The sequence below is a fragment of the Electrona antarctica genome, assembly GCF_951216825.1.
Source record: "Electrona antarctica genome assembly, contig: scaffold_39, whole genome shotgun sequence".
In the NCBI taxonomy this organism is placed as follows: Eukaryota; Metazoa; Chordata; class Actinopteri; order Myctophiformes; family Myctophidae; genus Electrona; species Electrona antarctica.
The window spans coordinates 129,182-153,554 of NW_027637102.1; positions in this window are offsets into that span (position 1 = coordinate 129,182).

Consider the following 24,373-nt stretch of genomic DNA (forward strand, 5'->3'; position numbering starts at 1 on the left):
TGGACTATAGCCCATGGTCTCGGAGTGATTTTCGTCTTTTTTTCAAATCCTCAAAGATGATGAAAAACACTCCGAGACCATGGGCTATAGCCCATGGTCTCGGACGGCATACTATAGCATGCCGTTTTTCATCATTTTTGAGGATTTGTAAAAAAGATGAAAATCACTCCGAGACAATGGACTATAGCCCATGGTCTCGGAGTGATTTTCGTCTTTTTTTCAAATCCTCAAAAATGATGAAAAACACTCCGAGACCATGGGCTATAGCCCATGGCCTCGGACGGCATACTATAGCATGCCGTTTTTCATCATTTTTGAGGATTTGAAAAAAATATGAAAATCACTCCGAGACAATGGACTATAGCCCATGGTCTCGGAGTGATTTTCGTCTTTTTTTCAAATCCTCAAAAATGATGAAAAACACTCCGAGACCATGGGCTATAGCCCATGGCCTCGGACGACATACTATAGCATGCCGTTTTTCATCATTTTTGAGGATTTGAAAAAAAGACGAAAATCACTCCGAGACCATGGGCTATAAAACGACGAGTATAATAAGCTGGAAGAAAAGTAACAAGTGTGTGTTCTGGTCCTGTTGATTGAGCTGAGCAGGACCTATAAACCTTCAAGGTTTATAAGTCCTTCTCAGCTCAATCAACAGGACCAGAACACACCTGGGCTGGCTGCCAGGATCACATCCACGAATGGGGAGGCTGTCTGTGTCCTGTCATGGTTTCTCCTCTGTATTATCTGATTAACATCCACGATAACACTTAAAAGCACTAAAGACACCTTTGATGCACAGCACCATTCAAATGCTCTGTACATGATCCCAAGGCCCCATTTGAAAAGTGACACCAAGAAGAACAACTCTTAACCTGAAAATCACTGAGAGCTCAGTGGCACCCTTGTTAAGATGATGTCCATGTGAGCCACGGGTTGTGAGTTCAAATCCAGCTGAGTTCCTACTACTTTCACTTTGCAGCATGTTTTGGAGAATAACATCCAGAAGAGAACTGCAAAGAGATGGAAAGCTGAGGAGATTCTCAGAGAGCATGGTGGCCTCTGTCATAAGCTGCTGTCTATGAGAACCACAGGTCGTGCGTTCAAGTTCAGCCCATGGCCTCAGATGGCATACTATAGCATGCCATTTTTCATCATTTTTGAGGATTTGTAAAAAAGATGAAAATCACTCCGAGACAATGGACTATAGCCCATGGTCTCGGAGTGATTTTCGTCTTTTTTTCAAATCCTCAAAGATGATGAAAAACACTCCGAGACCATGGGCTATAGCCCATGGCCTCGGACGTCATACTATAGCATGCCGTTTTTCATCATTTTTGAGGATTTGTAAAAAAGATGAAAATCACTCCGAGACAATGGACTATAGCCCATGGTCTCGGAGTGATTTTCGTCTTTTTTTCAAATCCTCAAAGATGATGAAAAACACTCCGAGACCATGGGCTATAGCCCATGGTCTCGGACGGCATACTATAGCATGCCGTTTTTCATCATTTTTGAGGATTTGAAAAAAAGATGAAAATCACTCCGAGACAATGGACTATAGCCCATGGTCTCGGAGTGATTTTCGTCTTTTTTTCAAATCCTCAAAGATGATGAAAAACACTCCGAGACCATGGGCTATAGCCCATGGCCTCGGACGACATACTATAGCATGCCGTTTTTCATCATTTTTGAGGATTTGAAAAAACAGACGAAAATCACTCCGAGACCATGGGCTATAAAACGACGAGTATAATAAACTGGAAGAAAAGTAACAAGTGTGTGTTCTGGTCCTGTTGATTGAGCTGAGCAGGACCTATACACCTTCAAGGTTTATAAGTCCTTCTCAGCTCAATCAACAGGACCAGAACACACCTGGGCTGGCTGCCAGGATCACATCCACCAATGGGGAGGCTGTCTGTGTCCTGTCATGGTTTCTCCTCTGTATTATCTGATTAACATCCACGATAACACTTAAAAGCACTAAAGACACCTTTGATGCACAGCACCATTCAAATGCTCTGTACATGATCCCAAGGCCCCATTTGAAAAGTGACACCAAGAAGAACAACTTTCAACCTAAAAATCACTGAGAGCTCAGTGGCACCCTTGTTAAGATGATGTCCATGTGAGCCACAGGTTGTGAGTTCAAATCCAGCTGAGTTCCTACTACTTTCACTTTGCAGCATGTTTTGGAGAATAACATCCAGAAGAGAACTGCAAAGAGATGGAAAGCTGAGGAGATTCTCAGAGAGCATGGTGGCCTCTGTCATAAGCTGCTGTCTATGAGAACCACAGGTCGTGCGTTCAAGTTCAGCCCATGGCCTCAGATGGCATACTATAGCATGCCATTTTTCATCATTTTTGAGGATTTGTAAAAAAGATGAAAATCACTCCGAGACAATGGACTATAGCCCATGGTCTCGGAGTGATTTTCGTCTTTTTTTCAAATCCTCAAAGATGATGAAAAACACTCCGAGACCATGGGCTATAGCCCATGGCCTCGGACGGCATACTATAGCATGCCGTTTTTCATCATTTTTGAGGATTTGTAAAAAAGATGAAAATCACTCCGAGACAATGGACTATAGCCCATGGTCTCGGAGTTATTTTCGTCTTTTTTTCAAATCCTCAAAAATTATGAAAAACACTCCGAGACCATGGGCTATAGCCCATGGCCTCGGACGGCATACTATAGCATGCCGTTTTTCATCATTTTTTAGGATTTGAAAAAAAGATGAAAATCACTCCGAGACAATGGACTATAGTCCATTGTCTCGGAGTGATTTTCATCTTTTTTACAAATCCTCAAAAATTATGAAAAACACTCCGAGACCATGGGCTATAGCCCATGGCCTCGGACGGCATACTATAGCATGAAGTTTTTCATCATTTTTTAGGATTTGAAAAAAAGATGAAAATCACTCCGAGACAATGAACTATAGCCCATGGTCTCGGAGTGATTTTCGTCTTTTTTTCAAATCCTCAAAGATGATGAAAAACACTCCGAGACCATGGGCTATAGCCCATGGCCTCGGACGGCATACTATAGCATGCCGTTTTTCATCATTTTTGAGGATTTGTAAAAAAGATGAAAATCACTCCGAGACAATGGACTATAGCCCATGGTCTCGGAGTGATTTTCGTCTTTTTTTCAAATCCTCAAAGATGATGAAAAACACTCCGAGACCATGGGCTATAGCCCATGGCCTCGGACGGCATACTATAGCATGCCGTTTTTCACCATTTTTGAGGATTTGAAAAAAATATGAAAATCACTCCGAGACAATGGACTATAGCCCATGGTCTCGGAGTGATTTTCGTCTTTTTTTCAAATCCTCAAAAATGATGAAAAACACTCCGAGACCATGGGCTATAGCCCATGGCCTCGGACGACATACTATAGCATGCCGTTTTTCATCATTTTTGAGGATTTGAAAAAAAGACGAAAATCACTCCGAGACCATGGGCTATAAAACGACGAGTATAATAAGCTGGAAGAAAAGTAACAAGTCTGTGTTCTGGTCCTGTTGATTGAGCTGAGCAGGACCTATAAACCTTCAAGGTTTATAAGTCCTTCTCAGCTCAATCAACAGGACCAGAACACACCTGGGCTGGCTGCCAGGATCACATCCACGAATGGGGAGGCTGTCTGTGTCCTGTCATGGTTTCTCCTCTGTATTATCTGATTAACATCCACGATAACACTTAAAAGCACTAAAGACACCTTTGATGCACAGCACCATTCAAATGCTCTGTACATGATCCCTAGGCCCCATTTGAAAAGTGACACCAAGAAGAACAACTTTCAACCTAAAAATCACTGAGAGCTCAGTGGCACCCTTGTTAAGATGATGTCCATGTGAGCCACAGGTTGTGAGTTCAAATCCAGCTGAGTTCCTACTACTTTCACTTTGCAGCATGTTTTGGAGAATAACATCCAGAAGAGAACTGCAAAGAGATGGAAAGCTGAGGAGATTCTCAGAGAGCATGGTGGCCTCTGTCATAAGCTGCTGTCTATGAGAACCACAGGTCGTGCGTTCAAGTTCAGCCCATGGCCTCAGATGGCATACTATAGCATGCCATTTTTCATCATTTTTGAGGATTTGTAAAAAAGATGAAAATCACTCCGAGACAATGGACTATAGCCCATGGTCTCGGAGTGATTTTCGTCTTTTTTTCAAATCCTCAAAGATGATGAAAAACACTCCGAGACCATGGGCTATAGCCCATGGCCTCGGACGGCATACTATAGCATGCCGTTTTTCATCATTTTTGAGGATTTGTAAAAAAGATGAAAATCACTCCGAGACAATGGACTATAGCCCATGGTCTCGGAGTGATTTTCGTCTTTTTTTCAAATCCTCAAAGATGATGAAAAACACTCCGAGACCATGGGCTATAGCCCATGGCCTCGGACGGCATACTATAGCATGCCGTTTTTCATCATTTTTGAGGATTTGAAAAAAATATGAAAATCACTCCGAGACAATGGACTATAGCCCATGGTCTCGGAGTGATTTTCGTCTTTTTTTCAAATCCTCAAAAATGATGAAAAACACTCCGAGACCATGGGCTATAGCCCATGGCCTCGGACGACATACTATAGCATGCCGTTTTTCATCATTTTTGAGGATTTGAAAAAAAAGACGAAAATCACTCCGAGACCATGGGCTATAAAACGACGAGTATAATAAGCTGGAAGAAAAGTAACAAGTGTGTGTTCTGGTCCTGTTGATTGAGCTGAGCAGGACCTATAAACCTTCAAGGTTTATAAGTCCTTCTCAGCTCAATCAACAGGACCAGAACACACCTGGGCTGGCTGCCAGGATCACATCCACGAATGGGGAGGCTGTCTGTGTCCTGTCATGGTTTCTCCTCTGTATTATCTGATTAACATCCACGATAACACTTAAAAGCACTAAAGACACCTTTGATGCACAGCACCATTCAAATGCTCTGTACATGATCCCAAGGCCCCATTTGAAAAGTGACACCAAGAAGAACAACTTTCAACCTAAAAATCACTGAGAGCTCAGTGGCACCCTTGTTAAGATGATGTCTATGTGATCCAGAGGTTGTGAGTTCAAATCCAGCTGAGTTCCTGCTACTTTCACTTTGCAGCATGTTTTGGAGAATAACATCCAGAAGAGAACTGCAAAGAGATGGAAAGCTAAGGAGATTCTCAGAGAGCATGGTGGCCTCTGTCATAAGCTGCTGTCTATGAGAACCACAGGTCGTGCGTTCAAGTTCAGCCCATGGCCTCAGATGGCATACTATAGCATGCCATTTTTCATCATTTTTGAGGATTTGTAAAAAAGATGAAAATCACTCCGAGACATTGGACTATAGCCCATGGTCTCGGAGTGATTTTCGTCTTTTTTTCAAATCCTCAAAAATGATGAAAAACACTCCGAGACCATGGGCTATAGCCCATGGCCTCGGACGGCATACTATAGCATGCCGTTTTTCATCATTTTTGAGGATTTGTAAAAAAGATGAAAATCACTCCGAGACAATGGACTATAGCCCATGGTCTCGGAGTGATTTTCATCTTTTTTACAAATCCTCAAAAATGATGAAAAACCCTCCGAGACCATGGGCTATAGCCCATGGCCTCGGACGGCATACTATAGCATGCCGTTTTTCATCATTTTTGAGGATTTGAAAAAAAGATGAAAATCACTCCGAGACCATGGACTATAGCCCATGGTCTCGGAGTGATTTTCGTCTTTTTTTCAAATCCTCAAAAATGATGAAAAACACTCCGAGACCATGGGCTATAGCCCATGGCCTCGGACGGCATACTATAGCATGCCGTTTTTCATCATTTTTGAGGATTTGTAAAAAAGATGAAAATCACTCCGAGACAATGGACTATAGCCTATGGTCTCGGAGTGATTTTCGTATTTTTTTCAAATCCTCAAAAATGATGAAAAACACTCCGAGACCATGGGCTTTAGCCCATGGCCTCGGACGTCATACTATAGCATGCCGTTTTTCATCATTTTTGAGGATTTGAAAAAAAGATGAAAATCACTCCGAGACAATGGACTATAGCCCATGGTCTCGGAGTGATTTTCGTCTTTTTTTCAAATCCTCAAAAATGATGAAAAACACTCCGAGACCATGGGCTATAGCCCATGGCCTCGGACGACATACTATAGCATGCCGTTTTTCATCATTTTTGAGGATTTGAAAAAACAGACGAAAATCACTCCGAGACCATGGGCTATAAAACGACGAGTATAATAAGCTGGAAGAAAAGTAACAAGTGTGTGTTCTGGTCCTGTTGATTGAGCTGAGCAGGACCTATAAACCTTCAAGGTTTATAAGTCCTTCTCAGCTCAATCAACAGGACCAGAACACACCTGGGCTGGCTGCCAGGATCACATCCACGAATGGGGAGGCTGTCTGTGTCCTGTCATGGTTTCTCCTCTGTATTATCTGATTAACATCCACGATAACACTTAAAAGCACTAAAGACACCTTTGATGCACAGCACCATTCAAATGCTCTGTACATGATCCCAAGGCCCCATTTGAAAAGTGACACCAAGAAGAACAACTTTCAACCTAAAAATCACTGAGAGCTCAGTGGCACCCTTGTTAAGATGATGTCCATGTGAGCCACAGCATGTTTTGGAGAATAACATCCAGAAGAGAACTGCAAAGAGATGGAAAGCTGAGGAGATTCTCAGAGAGCATGGTGGCCTCTGTCATAAGCTGCTGTCTATGAGAACCACAGGTCGTGCGTTCAAGTTCAGCCCATGGCCTCAGATGGCATACTATAGCATGCCATTTTTCATCATTTTTGAGGATTTGTAAAAAAGATGAAAATCACTCCGAGACAATGGACTATAGCCCATGGTCTCGGAGTGATTTTCGTCTTTTTTTCAAATCCTCAAAGATGATGAAAAACACTCCGAGACCATGGGCTATAGCCCATGGCCTCGGACGGCATACTATAGCATGCCGTTTTTCATCATTTTTGAGGATTTGTAAAAAATATGAAAATCACTCCGAGACAATGGACTATAGCCCATGGTCTCGGAGTTATTTTCGTCTTTTTTTCAAATCCTCAAAAATTATGAAAAACACTCCGAGACCATGGGCTATAGCCCATGGCCTCGGACGGCATACTATAGCATGCCGTTTTTCATCATTTTTTAGGATTTGAAAAAAAGACGAAAATCACTCCGAGACAATGGACTATAGTCCATTGTCTCGGAGTGATTTTCATCTTTTTTACAAATCCTCAAAAATTATGAAAAACACTCCGAGACCATGGGCTATAGCCCATGGCCTCGGACGGCATACTATAGCATGAAGTTTTTCATCATTTTTTAGGATTTGAAAAAAAGATGAAAATCACTCCGAGACAATGGACTATAGCCCATGGTCTCGGAGTGATTTTCGTCTTTTTTTCAAATCCTCAAAGATGATGAAAAACACTCCGAGACCATGGGCTATAGCCCATGGCCTCGGACGGCATACTATAGCATGCCGTTTTTCATCATTTTTGAGGATTTGTAAAAAAGATGAAAATCACTCCGAGACAATGGACTATAGCCCATGGTCTCGGAGTGATTTTCGTCTTTTTTTCAAATCCTCAAAGATGATGAAAAACACTCCGAGACCATGGGCTATAGCCCATGGCCTCGGACGGCATACTATAGCATGCCGTTTTTCATCATTTTTGAGGATTTGAAAAAAATATGAAAATCACTCCGAGACAATGGACTATAGCCCATGGTCTCGGAGTGATTTTCGTCTTTTTTTCAAATCCTCAAAAATGATGAAAAACACTCCGAGACCATGGGCTATAGCCCATGGCCTCGGACGACATACTATAGCATGCCGTTTTTCATCATTTTTGAGGATTTGAAAAAAAAGACGAAAATCACTCCGAGACCATGGGCTATAAAACGACGAGTATAATAAGCTGGAAGAAAAGTAACAAGTGTGTGTTCTGGTCCTGTTGATTGAGCTGAGCAGGACCTATAAACCTTCATGGTTTATAAGTCCTTCTCAGCTCAATCAACAGGACCAGAACACACCTGGGCTGGCTGCCAGGATCACATCCACGAATGGGGAGGCTGTCTGTGTCCTGTCATGGTTTCTCCTCTGTATTATCTGATTAACATCCACGATAACACTTAAAAGCACTAAAGACACCTTTGATGCACAGCACCATTCAAATGCTCTGTACATGATCCCAAGGCCCCATTTGAAAAGTGACACCAAGAAGAACAACTTTCAACCTAAAAATCACTGAGAGCTCAGTGGCACCCTTGTTAAGATGATGTCTATGTGATCCAGAGGTTGTGAGTTCAAATCCAGCTGAGTTCCTGCTACTTTCACTTTGCAGCATGTTTTGGAGAATAACATCCAGAAGAGAACTGCAAAGAGATGGAAAGCTAAGGAGATTCTCAGAGAGCATGGTGGCCTCTGTCATAAGCTGCTGTCTATGAGAACCACAGGTCGTGCGTTCAAGTTCAGCCCATGGCCTCAGATGGCATACTATAGCATGCCATTTTTCATCATTTTTGAGGATTTGTAAAAAAGATGAAAATCACTCCGAGACATTGGACTATAGCCCATGGTCTCGGAGTGATTTTCGTCTTTTTTTCAAATCCTCAAAAATGATGAAAAACACTCCGAGACCATGGGCTATAGCCCATGGCCTCGGACGGCATACTATAGCATGCCGTTTTTCATCATTTTTGAGGATTTGTAAAAAAGATGAAAATCACTCCGAGACAATGGACTATAGCCCATGGTCTCGGAGTGATTTTCATCTTTTTTACAAATCCTCAAAAATGATGAAAAACCCTCCGAGACCATGGGCTATAGCCCATGGGCTCGGACGGCATACTATAGCATGCCGTTTTTCATCATTTTTGAGGATTTGAAAAAAAGATGAAAATCACTCCGAGACAATGGACTATAGCCCATGGTCTCGGAGTGATTTTCGTCTTTTTTTCAAATCCTCAAAAATGATGAAAAACACTCCGAGACCATGGGCTATAGCCCATGGCCTCGGACGGCATACTATAGCATGCCGTTTTTCATCATTTTTGAGGATTTGTAAAAAAGATGAAAATCACTCCGAGACAATGGACTATAGCCTATGGTCTCGGAGTGATTTTCGTATTTTTTTCAAATCCTCAAAAATGATGAAAAACACTCCGAGACCATGGGCTTTAGCCCATGGCCTCGGACGTCATACTATAGCATGCCGTTTTTCATCATTTTTTAGGATTTGAAAAAAAGATGAAAATCACTCCGAGACAATGGACTATAGCCCATGGTCTCGGAGTGATTTTCGTCTTTTTTTCAAATCCTCAAAAATGATGAAAAACACTCCGAGACCATGGGCTATAGCCCATGGCCTCGGACGACATACTATAGCATGCCGTTTTTCATCATTTTTGAGGATTTGAAAAAACAGACGAAAATCACTCCGAGACCATGGGCTATAAAACGACGAGTATAATAAGCTGGAAGAAAAGTAACAAGTGTGTGTTCTGGTCCTGTTGATTGAGCTGAGCAGGACCTATAAACCTTCAAGGTTTATAAGTCCTTCTCAGCTCAATCAACAGGACCAGAACACACCTGGGCTGGCTGCCAGGATCACATCCACGAATGGGGAGGCTGTCTGTGTCCTGTCATGGTTTCTCCTCTGTATTATCTGATTAACATCCACGATAACACTTAAAAGCACTAAAGACACCTTTGATGCACAGCACCATTCAAATGCTCTGTACATGATCCCAAGGCCCCATTTGAAAAGTGACACCAAGAAGAACAACTTTCAACCTAAAAATCACTGAGAGCTCAGTGGCACCCTTGTTAAGATGATGTCCATGTGAGCCACAGGTTGTGAGTTCAAATCCAGCTGAGTTCCTACTACTTTCACTTTGCAGCATGTTTTGGAGAATAACATCCAGAAGAGAACTGCAAAGAGATGGAAAGCTGAGGAGATTCTCAGAGAGCATGGTGGCCTCTGTCATAAGCTGCTGTCTATGAGAACCACAGGTCGTGCGTTCAAGTTCAGCCCATGGCCTCAGATGGCGTACTATAGCATGCCATTTTTCATCATTTTTGAGGATTTGTAAAAAAGATGAAAATCACTCCGAGACAATGGACTATAGCCCATGGTCTCGGAGTGATTTTCGTCTTTTTTTCAAATCCTCAAAGATGATGAAAAACACTCCGAGACCATGGGCTATAGCCCATGGCCTCGGACGGCATACTATAGCATGCCGTTTTTCATCATTTTTGAGGATTTGTAAAAAAGATGAAAATCACTCCGAGACAATGGACTATAGCCCATGGTCTCGGAGTGATTTTCGTCTTTTTTTCAAATCCTCAAAGATGATGAAAAACACTCCGAGACCATGGGCTATAGCCCATGGCCTCGGACGGCATACTATAGCATGCCGTTTTTCATCATTTTTGAGGATTTGAAAAAAATATGAAAATCACTCCGAGACAATGGACTATAGCCCATGGTCTCGGAGTGATTTTCGTCTTTTTTTCAAATCCTCAAAAATGATGAAAAACACTCCGAGACCATGGGCTATAGCCCATGGCCTCGGACGGCATACTATAGCATGCCGTTTTTCATCATTTTTGAGGATTTGAAAAAAATATGAAAATCACTCCGAGACAATGGACTATAGCCCATGGTCTCGATGTGATTTTCGTCTTTTTTTCAAATCCTCAAAAATTATGAAAAACACTCCGAGACCATGGGCTATAGCCCATGGCCTCGGACGTCATACTATAGCATGCCGTTTTTCATCATTTTTGAGGATTTGAAAAAAATATGAAAATCACTCCGAGACAATGGACTATAGCCCATGGTCTCGGAGTGATTTTCGTCTTTTTTTCAAATCCTCAAAAAATATGAAAAACACTCCGAGACCATGGGCTATAGCCCATGGCCTCGGACGGCATACTATAGCATGCCGTTTTTCATCATTTTTTAGGATTTGAAAAAAAGATGAAAATCACTCCGAGACAATGGACTATAGCCCATGGTCTCGGAGTGATTTTCGTCTTTTTTTCAAATCCTCAAAAATGATGAAAAACACTCCGAGACCATGGGCTATAGCCCATGGCCTCGGACGGCATACTATAGCATGCCGTTTTTCATCATTTTTGAGGATTTAAAAAAAAGATGAAAATCACTCCGAGACAATGGACTATAGCCCATGGTCTCGGAGTGATTTTCGTCTTTTTTTCAAATCCTCAAAGATGATGAAAAACACTCCGAGACCATGGGCTATAGCCCATGGCCTCGGACGACATACTATAGCATGCCGTTTTTCATCATTTTTGAGGATTTGAAAAAAAGACGAAAATCACTCCGAGACCATGGGCTATAAAACGACGAGTATAATAAGCTGGAAGAAAAGTAACAAGTGTGTGTTCTGGTCCTGTTGATTGAGCTGAGCAGGACCTATAAACCTTCAAGGTTTATAAGTCCTTCTCAGCTCAATCAACAGGACCAGAACACACCTGGGCTGGCTGCCAGGATCACATCCACGAATGGGGAGGCTGTCTGTGTCCTGTCATGGTTTCTCCTCTGTATTATCTGATTAACATCCACGATAACACTTAAAAGCACTAAAGACACCTTTGATGCACAGCACCATTCAAATGCTCTGTACATGATCCCAAGGCCCCATTTGAAAAGTGACACCAAGAAGAACAACTCTCAACCTAAAAATCACTGAGAGCTCAGTGGCACCCTTGTTAAGATGATGTCCATGTGAGCCACAGGTTGTGAGTTCAAATCCAGCTGAGTTCCTACTACTTTCACTTTGCAGCATGTTTTGGAGAATAACATCCAGAAGAGAACTGCAAAGAGATGGAAAGCTGAGGAGATTCTCAGAGAGCATGGTGGCCTCTGTCATAAGCTGCTGTCTATGAGAACCACAGGTCGTGCGTTCAAGTTCAGCCCATGGCCTCAGATGGCATACTATAGCATGCCATTTTTCATCATTTTTGAGGATTTGTAAAAAAGATGAAAATCACTCCGAGACAATGGACTATAGCCCATGGTCTCGGAGTGATTTTCGTCTTTTTTTCAAATCCTCAAAGATGATGAAAAACACTCCGAGACCATGGGCTATAGCCCATGGCCTCGGACGGCATACTATAGCATGCCGTTTTTCATCATTTTTGAGGATTTGTAAAAAAGATGAAAATCACTCCGAGACAATGGACTATAGCCCATGGTCTCGGAGTGATTTTCGTCTTTTTTTCAAATCCTCAAAGATGATGAAAAACACTCCGAGACCATGGGCTATAGCCCATGGTCTCGGACGGCATACTATAGCATGCCGTTTTTCATCATTTTTGAGGATTTGTAAAAAAGATGAAAATCACTCCGAGACAATGGACTATAGCCCATGGTCTCGGAGTGATTTTCGTCTTTTTTTCAAATCCTCAAAAATGATGAAAAACACTCCGAGACCATGGGCTATAGCCCATGGCCTCGGACGGCATACTATAGCATGCCGTTTTTCATCATTTTTGAGGATTTGAAAAAAATATGAAAATCACTCCGAGACAATGGACTATAGCCCATGGTCTCGGAGTGATTTTCGTCTTTTTTTCAAATCCTCAAAAATGATGAAAAACACTCCGAGACCATGGGCTATAGCCCATGGCCTCGGACGACATACTATAGCATGCCGTTTTTCATCATTTTTGAGGATTTGAAAAAAAGACGAAAATCACTCCGAGACCATGGGCTATAAAACGACGAGTATAATAAGCTGGAAGAAAAGTAACAAGTGTGTGTTCTGGTCCTGTTGATTGAGCTGAGCAGGACCTATAAACCTTCAAGGTTTATAAGTCCTTCTCAGCTCAATCAACAGGACCAGAACACACCTGGGCTGGCTGCCAGGATCACATCCACGAATGGGGAGGCTGTCTGTGTCCTGTCATGGTTTCTCCTCTGTATTATCTGATTAACATCCACGATAACACTTAAAAGCACTAAAGACACCTTTGATGCACAGCACCATTCAAATGCTCTGTACATGATCCCAAGGCCCCATTTGAAAAGTGACACCAAGAAGAACAACTCTTAACCTGAAAATCACTGAGAGCTCAGTGGCACCCTTGTTAAGATGATGTCCATGTGAGCCACGGGTTGTGAGTTCAAATCCAGCTGAGTTCCTACTACTTTCACTTTGCAGCATGTTTTGGAGAATAACATCCAGAAGAGAACTGCAAAGAGATGGAAAGCTGAGGAGATTCTCAGAGAGCATGGTGGCCTCTGTCATAAGCTGCTGTCTATGAGAACCACAGGTCGTGCGTTCAAGTTCAGCCCATGGCCTCAGATGGCATACTATAGCATGCCATTTTTCATCATTTTTGAGGATTTGTAAAAAAGATGAAAATCACTCCGAGACAATGGACTATAGCCCATGGTCTCGGAGTGATTTTCGTCTTTTTTTCAAATCCTCAAAGATGATGAAAAACACTCCGAGACCATGGGCTATAGCCCATGGCCTCGGACGTCATACTATAGCATGCCGTTTTTCATCATTTTTGAGGATTTGTAAAAAAGATGAAAATCACTCCGAGACAATGGACTATAGCCCATGGTCTCGGAGTGATTTTCGTCTTTTTTTCAAATCCTCAAAGATGATGAAAAACACTCCGAGACCATGGGCTATAGCCCATGGTCTCGGACGGCATACTATAGCATGCCGTTTTTCATCATTTTTGAGGATTTGAAAAAAAGATGAAAATCACTCCGAGACAATGGACTATAGCCCATGGTCTCGGAGTGATTTTCGTCTTTTTTTCAAATCCTCAAAGATGATGAAAAACACTCCGAGACCATGGGCTATAGCCCATGGCCTCGGACGACATACTATAGCATGCCGTTTTTCATCATTTTTGAGGATTTGAAAAAACAGACGAAAATCACTCCGAGACCATGGGCTATAAAACGACGAGTATAATAAACTGGAAGAAAAGTAACAAGTGTGTGTTCTGGTCCTGTTGATTGAGCTGAGCAGGACCTATACACCTTCAAGGTTTATAAGTCCTTCTCAGCTCAATCAACAGGACCAGAACACACCTGGGCTGGCTGCCAGGATCACATCCACCAATGGGGAGGCTGTCTGTGTCCTGTCATGGTTTCTCCTCTGTATTATCTGATTAACATCCACGATAACACTTAAAAGCACTAAAGACACCTTTGATGCACAGCACCATTCAAATGCTCTGTACATGATCCCAAGGCCCCATTTGAAAAGTGACACCAAGAAGAACAACTTTCAACCTAAAAATCACTGAGAGCTCAGTGGCACCCTTGTTAAGATGATGTCCATGTGAGCCACAGGTTGTGAGTTCAAATCCAGCTGAGTTCCTACTACTTTCACTTTGCAGCATGTTTTGGAGAATAACATCCAGAAGAGAACTGCAAAGAGATGGAAAGCTGAGGAGATTCTCAGAGAGCATGGTGGCCTCTGTCATAAGCTGCTGTCTATGAGAACCACAGGTCGTGCGTTCAAGTTCAGCCCATGGCCTCAGATGGCATACTATAGCATGCCATTTTTCATCATTTTTGAGGATTTGTAAAAAAGATGAAAATCACTCCGAGACAATGGACTATAGCCCATGGTCTCGGAGTGATTTTCGTCTTTTTTTCAAATCCTCAAAGATGATGAAAAACACTCCGAGACCATGGGCTATAGCCCATGGCCTCGGACGGCATACTATAGCATGCCGTTTTTCATCATTTTTGAGGATTTGTAAAAAAGATGAAAATCACTCCGAGACAATGGACTATAGCCCATGGTCTCGGAGTTATTTTCGTCTTTTTTTCAAATCCTCAAAAATTATGAAAAACACTCCGAGACCATGGGCTATAGCCCATGGCCTCGGACGGCATACTATAGCATGCCGTTTTTCATCATTTTTTAGGATTTGAAAAAAAGATGAAAATCACTCCGAGACAATGGACTATAGTCCATTGTCTCGGAGTGATTTTCATCTTTTTTACAAATCCTCAAAAATTATGAAAAACACTCCGAGACCATGGGCTATAGCCCATGGCCTCGGACGGCATACTATAGCATGAAGTTTTTCATCATTTTTTAGGATTTGAAAAAAAGATGAAAATCACTCCGAGACAATGAACTATAGCCCATGGTCTCGGAGTGATTTTCGTCTTTTTTTCAAATCCTCAAAGATGATGAAAAACACTCCGAGACCATGGGCTATAGCCCATGGCCTCGGACGGCATACTATAGCATGCCGTTTTTCATCATTTTTGAGGATTTGTAAAAAAGATGAAAATCACTCCGAGACAATGGACTATAGCCCATGGTCTCGGAGTGATTTTCGTCTTTTTTTCAAATCCTCAAAGATGATGAAAAACACTCCGAGACCATGGGCTATAGCCCATGGCCTCGGACGGCATACTATAGCATGCCGTTTTTCACCATTTTTGAGGATTTGAAAAAAATATGAAAATCACTCCGAGACAATGGACTATAGCCCATGGTCTCGGAGTGATTTTCGTCTTTTTTTCAAATCCTCAAAAATGATGAAAAACACTCCGAGACCATGGGCTATAGCCCATGGCCTCGGACGACATACTATAGCATGCCGTTTTTCATCATTTTTGAGGATTTGAAAAAAAGACGAAAATCACTCCGAGACCATGGGCTATAAAACGACGAGTATAATAAGCTGGAAGAAAAGTAACAAGTCTGTGTTCTGGTCCTGTTGATTGAGCTGAGCAGGACCTATATAAGTCCTTCTCAGCTCAATCAACAGGACCAGAACACACCTGGGCTGGCTGCCAGGATCACATCCACGAATGGGGAGGCTGTCTGTGTCCTGTCATGGTTTCTCCTCTGTATTATCTGATTAACATCCACGATAACACTTAAAAGCACTAAAGACACCTTTGATGCACAGCACCATTCAAATGCTCTGTACATGATCCCAAGGCCCCATTTGAAAAGTGACACCAAGAAGAACAACTTTCAACCTAAAAATCACTGAGAGCTCAGTGGCACCCTTGTTAAGATGATGTCCATGTGAGCCACAGGTTGTGAGTTCAAATCCAGCTGAGTTCCTACTACTTTCACTTTGCAGCATGTTTTGGAGAATAACATCCAGAAGAGAACTGCAAAGAGATGGAAAGCTGAGGAGATTCTCAGAGAGCATGGTGGCCTCTGTCATAAGCTGCTGTCTATGAGAACCACAGGTCGTGCGTTCAAGTTCAGCCCATGGCCTCAGATGGCATACTATAGCATGCCATTTTTCATCATTTTTGAGGATTTGTAAAAAAGATGAAAATCACTCCGAGACAATGGACTATAGCCCATGGTCTCGGAGTGATTTTCGTCTTTTTTTCAAATCCTCAAAGATGATGAAAAACACTCCGAGACCATGGGCTATAGCCCATGGCCTCGGACGGCATACTATAGCATGCCGTTTTTCATCATTTTTGAGGATTTGTAAAAAAGATGAAAATCACTCCGAGACAATGGACTATAGCCCATGGTCTCGGAGTGATTTTCGTCTTTTTTTCAAATCCTCAAAGATGATGAAAAACACTCCGAGACCATGGGCTATAGCCCATGGCCTCGGACGGCATACTATAGCATGCCGTTTTTCATCATTTTTGAGGATTTGAAAAAAATATGAAAATCACTCCGAGACAATGGACTATAGCCCATGGTCTCGGAGTGATTTTCGTCTTTTTTTCAAATCCTCAAAAATGATGAAAAACACTCCGAGACCATGGGCTATAGCCCATGGCCTCGGACGACATACTATAGCATGCCGTTTTTCATCATTTTTGAGGATTTGAAAAAAAAGACGAAAATCACTCCGAGACCATGGGCTATAAAACGACGAGTATAATAAGCTGGAAGAAAAGTAACAAGTGTGTGTTCTGGTCCTGTTGATTGAGCTGAGCAGGACCTATAAACCTTCAAGGTTTATAAGTCCTTCTCAGCTCAATCAACAGGACCAGAACACACCTGGGCTGGCTGCCAGGATCACATCCACGAATGGGGAGGCTGTCTGTGTCCTGTCATGGTTTCTCCTCTGTATTATCTGATTAACATCCACGATAACACTTAAAAGCACTAAAGACACCTTTGATGCACAGCACCATTCAAATGCTCTGTACATGATCCCAAGGCCCCATTTGAAAAGTGACACCAAGAAGAACAACTTTCAACCTAAAAATCACTGAGAGCTCAGTGGCACCCTTGTTAAGATGATGTCTATGTGATCCAGAGGTTGTGAGTTCAAATCCAGCTGAGTTCCTGCTACTTTCACTTTGCAGCATGTTTTGGAGAATAACATCCAGAAGAGAACTGCAAAGAGATGGAAAGCTAAGGAGATTCTCAGAGAGCATGGTGGCCTCTGTCATAAGCTGCTGTCTATGAGAACCACAGGTCGTGCGTTCAAGTTCAGCCCATGGCCTCAGATGGCATACTATAGCATGCCATTTTTCATCATTTTTGAGGATTTGTAAAAAAGATGAAAATCACTCCGAGACATTGGACTATAGCCCATGGTCTCGGAGTGATTTTCGTCTTTTTTTCAAATCCTCAAAAATGATGAAAAACACTCCGAGACCATGGGCTATAGCCCATGGCCTCGGACGGCATACTATAGCATGCCGTTTTTCATCATTTTTGAGGATTTGTAAAAAAGATGAAAATCACTCCGAGACAATGGACTATAGCCCATGGTCTCGGAGTGATTTTCATCTTTTTTACAAATCCTCAAAAATGATGAAAAACCCTCCGAGACCATGGGCTATAGCCCATGGCCTCGGACGGCATACTATAGCATGCCGTTTTTCATCATTTTTGAGGATTTGAAAAAAAGATGAAAATCACTCCGAGACCATGGACTATAGCCCATGGTCTCGGAGTGATTTTCGTCTTTTTTTCAAATCCTCAAAAATGATGAAAAACACTCCGAGACCATGGGCTATAGCCCATGGCCTCGGACGGCATACTATAGCATGCCGTTTTTCATCATTTTTGAGGATTTGTAAAAAAGATGAAAATCACTCCGAGACAATGGACTATAGCCTATGGTCTCGGAGTGATTTTCGTATTTTTTTCAAATCCTCAAAAATGATGAAAAACACTCCGAGACCATGGGCTTTAGCCCATGGCCTCGGACGTCATACTATAGCATGCCGTTTTTCATCATTTTTGAGGATTTGAAAAAAAGATGAAAATCACTCCGAGACAATGGACTATAGCCCATGGTCTCGGAGTGATTTTCGTCTTTTTTTCAAATCCTCAAAAATGATGAAAAACACTCCGAGACCATGGGCTATAGCCCATGGCCTCGGACGACATACTATAGCATGCCGTTTTTCATCATTTTTGAGGATTTGAAAAAACAGACGAAAATCACTCCGAGACCATGGGCTATAAAACGACGAGTATAATAACCTGGAAGAAAAGTAACAAGTGTGTGTTCTGGTCCTGTTGATTGAGCTGAGCAGGACCTATAAACCTTCAAGGTTTATAAGTCCTTCTCAGCTCAATCAACAGGACCAGAACACACCTGGGCTGGCTGCCAGGATCACATCCACGAATGGGGAGGCTGTCTGTGTCCTGTCATGGTTTCTCCTCTGTATTATCTGATTAACATCCACGATAACACTTAAAAGCACTAAAGACACCTTTGATGCACAGCACCATTCAAATGCTCTGTACATGATCCCAAGGCCCCATTTGAAAAGTGACACCAAGAAGAACAACTTTCAACCTAAAAATCACTGAGAGCTCAGTGGCACCCTTGTTAAGATGATGTCCATGTGAGCCACAGCATGTTTTGGAGAATAACATCCAGAAGAGAACTGCAAAGAGATGGAAAGCTGAGGAGATTCTCAGAGAGCATGGTGGCCTCTGTCATAAGCTGCTGTCTATGAGAACCACAGGTCGTGCGTTCAAGTTCAGCCCATGGCCTCAGATGGCATACTATAGCATGCCATTTTTCATCATTTTTGAGGATTTGTAAAAAAGATGAAAATCACTCCGAGACAATGGACTATAGCCCATGGTCTCGGAGTGATTTTCGTCTTTTTTTCAAATCCTCAAAGATGATGAAAAACACTCCGAGACCATGGGCTATAGCCCATGGCCTCGGACGGCATACTATAGCATGCCGTTTTTCATCATTTTTGAGGATTTGTAAAAAATATGAAAATCACTCCGAGACAATGGACTATAGCCCATGGTCTCGGAGTTATTTTCGTCTTTTTTTCAAATCCTCAAAAATTATGAAAAACACTCCGAGACCATGGGCTATAGCCCATGGCCTCGGACGGCATACTATAGCATGCCGTTTTTCATCATTTTTTAGGATTTGAAAAAAAGACGAAAATCACTCCGAGACAATGGACTATAGTCCATTGTCTCGGAGTGATTTTCATCTTTTTTACAAATCCTCAAAAATTATGAAAAACACTCCGAGACCATGGGCTATAGCCCATGGCCTCGGACGGCATACTATAGCATGAAGTTTTTCATCATTTTTTAGGATTTGAAAAAAAGATGAAAATCACTCCGAGACAATGGACTATAGCCCATGGTCTCGGAGTGATTTTCGTCTTTTTTTCAAATCCTCAAAGATGATGAAAAACACTCCGAGACCATGGGCTATAGCCCATGGCCTCGGACGGCATACTATAGCATGCCGTTTTTCATCATTTTTGAGGATTTGTAAAAAAGATGAAAATCACTCCGAGACAATGGACTATAGCCCATGGTCTCGGAGTGATTTTCGTCTTTTTTTCAAATCCTCAAAGATGATGAAAAACACTCCGAGACCATGGGCTATAGCCCATGGCCTCGGACGGCATACTATAGCATGCCGTTTTTCATCATTTTTGAGGATTTGTAAAAAAGATGAAAATCACTCCGAGACAATGGACTATAGCCTATGGTCTCGGAGTGATTTTCGTATTTTTTTCAAATCCTCAAAAATGATGAAAAACACTCCGAGACCATGGGCTTTAGCCCATGGCCTCGGACGTCATACTATAGCATGCCGTTTTTCATCATTTTTGAGGATTTGAAAAAAAGATGAAAATCACTCCGAGACAATGGACTATAGCCCATGGTCTCGGAGTGATTTTCGTCTTTTTTTCAAATCCTCAAAAATGATGAAAAACACTCCGAGACCATGGGCTATAGCCCATGGCCTCGGACGACATACTATAGCATGCCGTTTTTCATCATTTTTGAGGATTTGAAAAAACAGACGAAAATCACTCCGAGACCATGGGCTATAAAACGACGAGTATAATAAGCTGGAAGAAAAGTAACAAGTGTGTGTTCTGGTCCTGTTGATTGAGCTGAGCAGGACCTATAAACCTTCAAGGTTTATAAGTCCTTCTCAGCTCAATCAACAGGACCAGAACACACCTGGGCTGGCTGCCAGGATCACATCCACGAATGGGGAGGCTGTCTGTGTCCTGTCATGGTTTCTCCTCTGTATTATCTGATTAACATCCACGATAACACTTAAAAGCACTAAAGACACCTTTGATGCACAGCACCATTCAAATGCTCTGTACATGATCCCAAGGCCCCATTTGAAAAGTGACACCAAGAAGAACAACTTTCAACCTAAAAATCACTGAGAGCTCAGTGGCACCCTTGTTAAGATGATGTCCATGTGAGCCACAGCATGTTTTGGAGAATAACATCCAGAAGAGAACTGCAAAGAGATGGAAAGCTGAGGAGATTCTCAGAGAGCATGGTGGCCTCTGTCATAAGCTGCTGTCTATGAGAACCACAGGTCGTGCGTTCAAGTTCAGCCCATGGCCTCAGATGGCATACTATAGCATGCCATTTTTCATCATTTTTGAGGATTTGTAAAAAAGATGAAAATCACTCCGAGACAATGGACTATAGCCCATGGTCTCGGAGTGATTTTCGTCTTTTTTTCAAATCCTCAAAGATGATGAAAAACACTCCGAGACCATGGGCTATAGCCCATGGCCTCGGACGGCATACTATAGCATGCCGTTTTTCATCATTTTTGAGGATTTGTAAAAAATATGAAAATCACTCCGAGACAATGGACTATAGCCCATGGTCTCGGAGTTATTTTCGTCTTTTTTTCAAATCCTCAAAAATTATGAAAAACACTCCGAGACCATGGGCTATAGCCCATGGCCTCGGACGGCATACTATAGCATGCCGTTTTTCATCATTTTTTAGGATTTGAAAAAAAGACGAAAATCACTCCGAGACAATGGACTATAGTCCATTGTCTCGGAGTGATTTTCATCTTTTTTACAAATCCTCAAAAATTATGAAAAACACTCCGAGACCATGGGCTATAGCCCATGGCCTCGGACGGCATACTATAGCATGAAGTTTTTCATCATTTTTTAGGATTTGAAAAAAAGATGAAAATCACTCCGAGACAATGGACTATAGCCCATGGTCTCGGAGTGATTTTCGTCTTTTTTTCAAATCCTCAAAGATGATGAAAAACACTCCGAGACCATGGGCTATAGCCCATGGCCTCGGACGGCATACTATAGCATGCCGTTTTTCATCATTTTTGAGGATTTGTAAAAAAGATGAAAATCACTCCGAGACAATGGACTATAGCCCATGGTCTCGGAGTGATTTTCGTCTTTTTTTCAAATCCTCAAAGATGATGAAAAACACTCCGAGACCATGGGCTATAGCCCATGGCCTCGGACGGCATACTATAGCATGCCGTTTTTCATCATTTTTGAGGATTTGAAAAAAATATGAAAATCACTCCGAGACAATGGACTATAGCCCATGGTCTCGGAGTGATTTTCGTCTTTTTTTCAAATCCTCAAAAATGATGAAAAACACTCCGAGACCATGGGCTATAGCCCATGGCCTCGGACGACATACTATAGCATGCCGTTTTTCATCATTTTTGAGGATTTGAAAAAAAAGACGAAAATCACTCCGAGACCATGGGCTATAAAACGACGAGTATAATAAGCTGGAAGAAAAGTAACAAGTGTGTGTTCTGGTCCTGTTGATTGAGCTGAGCAGGACCTATAAACCTTCATGGTTTATAAGTCCTTCTCAGCTCAATCAACAGGACCAGAACACACCTGGGCTGGCTGCCAGGATCACATCCACGAATGGGGAGGCTGTCTGTGTCCTGTCATGGTTTCTCCTCTGTATTATCTGATTAACATCCACGATAACACTTAAAAGCACTAAAGACACCTTTGATGCACAGCACCATTCAAATGCTCTGTACATGATCCCAAGGCCCCATTTGAAAAGTGACACCAAGAAGAACAACTTTCAACCTAAAAATCACTGAGAGCTCAGTGGCACCCTTGTTAAGATGATGTCTATGTGATCCAGAGGTTGTGAGTTCAAATCCAGCTGAGTTCCTGCTACTTTCACTTTGCAGCATGTTTTGGAGAATAACATCCAGAAGAGAACTGCAAAGAGATGGAAAGCTAAGGAGATTCTCAGAGAGCATGGTGGCCTCTGTCATAAGCTGCTGTCTATGAGAACCACAGGTCGTGCGTTCAAGTTCAGCCCATGGCCTCAGATGGCATACTATAGCATGCCATTTTTCATCATTTTTGAGGATTTGTAAAAAAGATGAAAATCACTCCGAGACATTGGACTATAGCCCATGGTCTCGGAGTGATTTTCGTCTTTTTTTCAAATCCTCAAAAATGATGAAAAACACTCCGAGACCATGGGCTATAGCCCATGGCCTCGGACGGCATACTATAGCATGCCGTTTTTCATCATTTTTGAGGATTTGTAAAAAAGATGAAAATCACTCCGAGACAATGGACTATAGCCCATGGTCTCGGAGTGATTTTCATCTTTTTTACAAATCCTCAAAAATGATGAAAAACCCTCCGAGACCATGGGCTATAGCCCATGGCCTCGGACGGCATACTATAGCATGCCGTTTTTCATCATTTTTGAGGATTTGAAAAAAAGATGAAAATCACTCCGAGACAATGGACTATAGCCCATGGTCTCGGAGTGATTTTCGTCTTTTTTTCAAATCCTCAAAAATGATGAAAAACACTCCGAGACCATGGGCTATAGCCCATGGCCTCGGACGGCATACTATAGCATGCCGTTTTTCATCATTTTTGAGGATTTGTAAAAAAGATGAAAATCACTCCGAGACAATGGACTATAGCCTATGGTCTCGGAGTGATTTTCGTATTTTTTTCAAATCCTCAAAAATGATGAAAAACACTCCGAGACCATGGGCTTTAGCCCATGGCCTCGGACGTCATACTATAGCATGCCGTTTTTCATCATTTTTGAGGATTTGAAAAAACAGACGAAAATCACTCCGAGACCATGGGCTATAAAACGACGAGTATAATAAGCTGGAAGAAAAGTAACAAGTGTGTGTTCTGGTCCTGTTGATTGAGCTGAGCAGGACCTATAAACCTTCAAGGTTTATAAGTCCTTCTCAGCTCAATCAACAGGACCAGAACACACCTGGGCTGGCTGCCAGGATCACATCCACGAATGGGGAGGCTGTCTGTGTCCTGTCATGGTTTCTCCTCTGTATTATCTGATTAACATCCACGATAACACTTAAAAGCACTAAAGACACCTTTGATGCACAGCACCATTCAAATGCTCTGTACATGATCCCAAGGCCCCATTTGAAAAGTGACACCAAGAAGAACAACTTTCAACCTAAAAATCACTGAGAGCTCAGTGGCACCCTTGTTAAGATGATGTCCATGTGAGCCACAGGTTGTGAGTTCAAATCCAGCTGAGTTCCTACTACTTTCACTTTGCAGCATGTTTTGGAGAATAACATCCAGAAGAGAACTGCAAAGAGATGGAAAGCTGAGGAGATTCTCAGAGAGCATGGTGGCCTCTGTCATAAGCTGCTGTCTATGAGAACCACAGGTCGTGCGTTCAAGTTCAGCCCATGGACTCAGATGGCATACTATAGCATGCCATTTTTCATCATTTTTGAGGATTTGTAAAAAAGATGAAAATCACTCCGAGACAATGGACTATAGCCCATGGTCTCGGAGTGATTTTCGACTTTTTTTCAAATCCTCAAAGATGATGAAAAACACTCCGAGACCATGGGCTATAGCCCATGGCCTCGGACGGCATACTATAGCATGCCGTTTTTCATCATTTTTGAGGATTTGTAAAAAAGATGAAAATCACTCCGAGACAATGGACTATAGCCCATGGTCTCGGAGTGATTTTCGTCTTTTTTTCAAATCCTCAAAGATGATGAAAAACACTCCGAGACCATGGGCTATAGCCCATGGTCTCGGACGGCATACTATAGCATGCCGTTTTTCATCATTT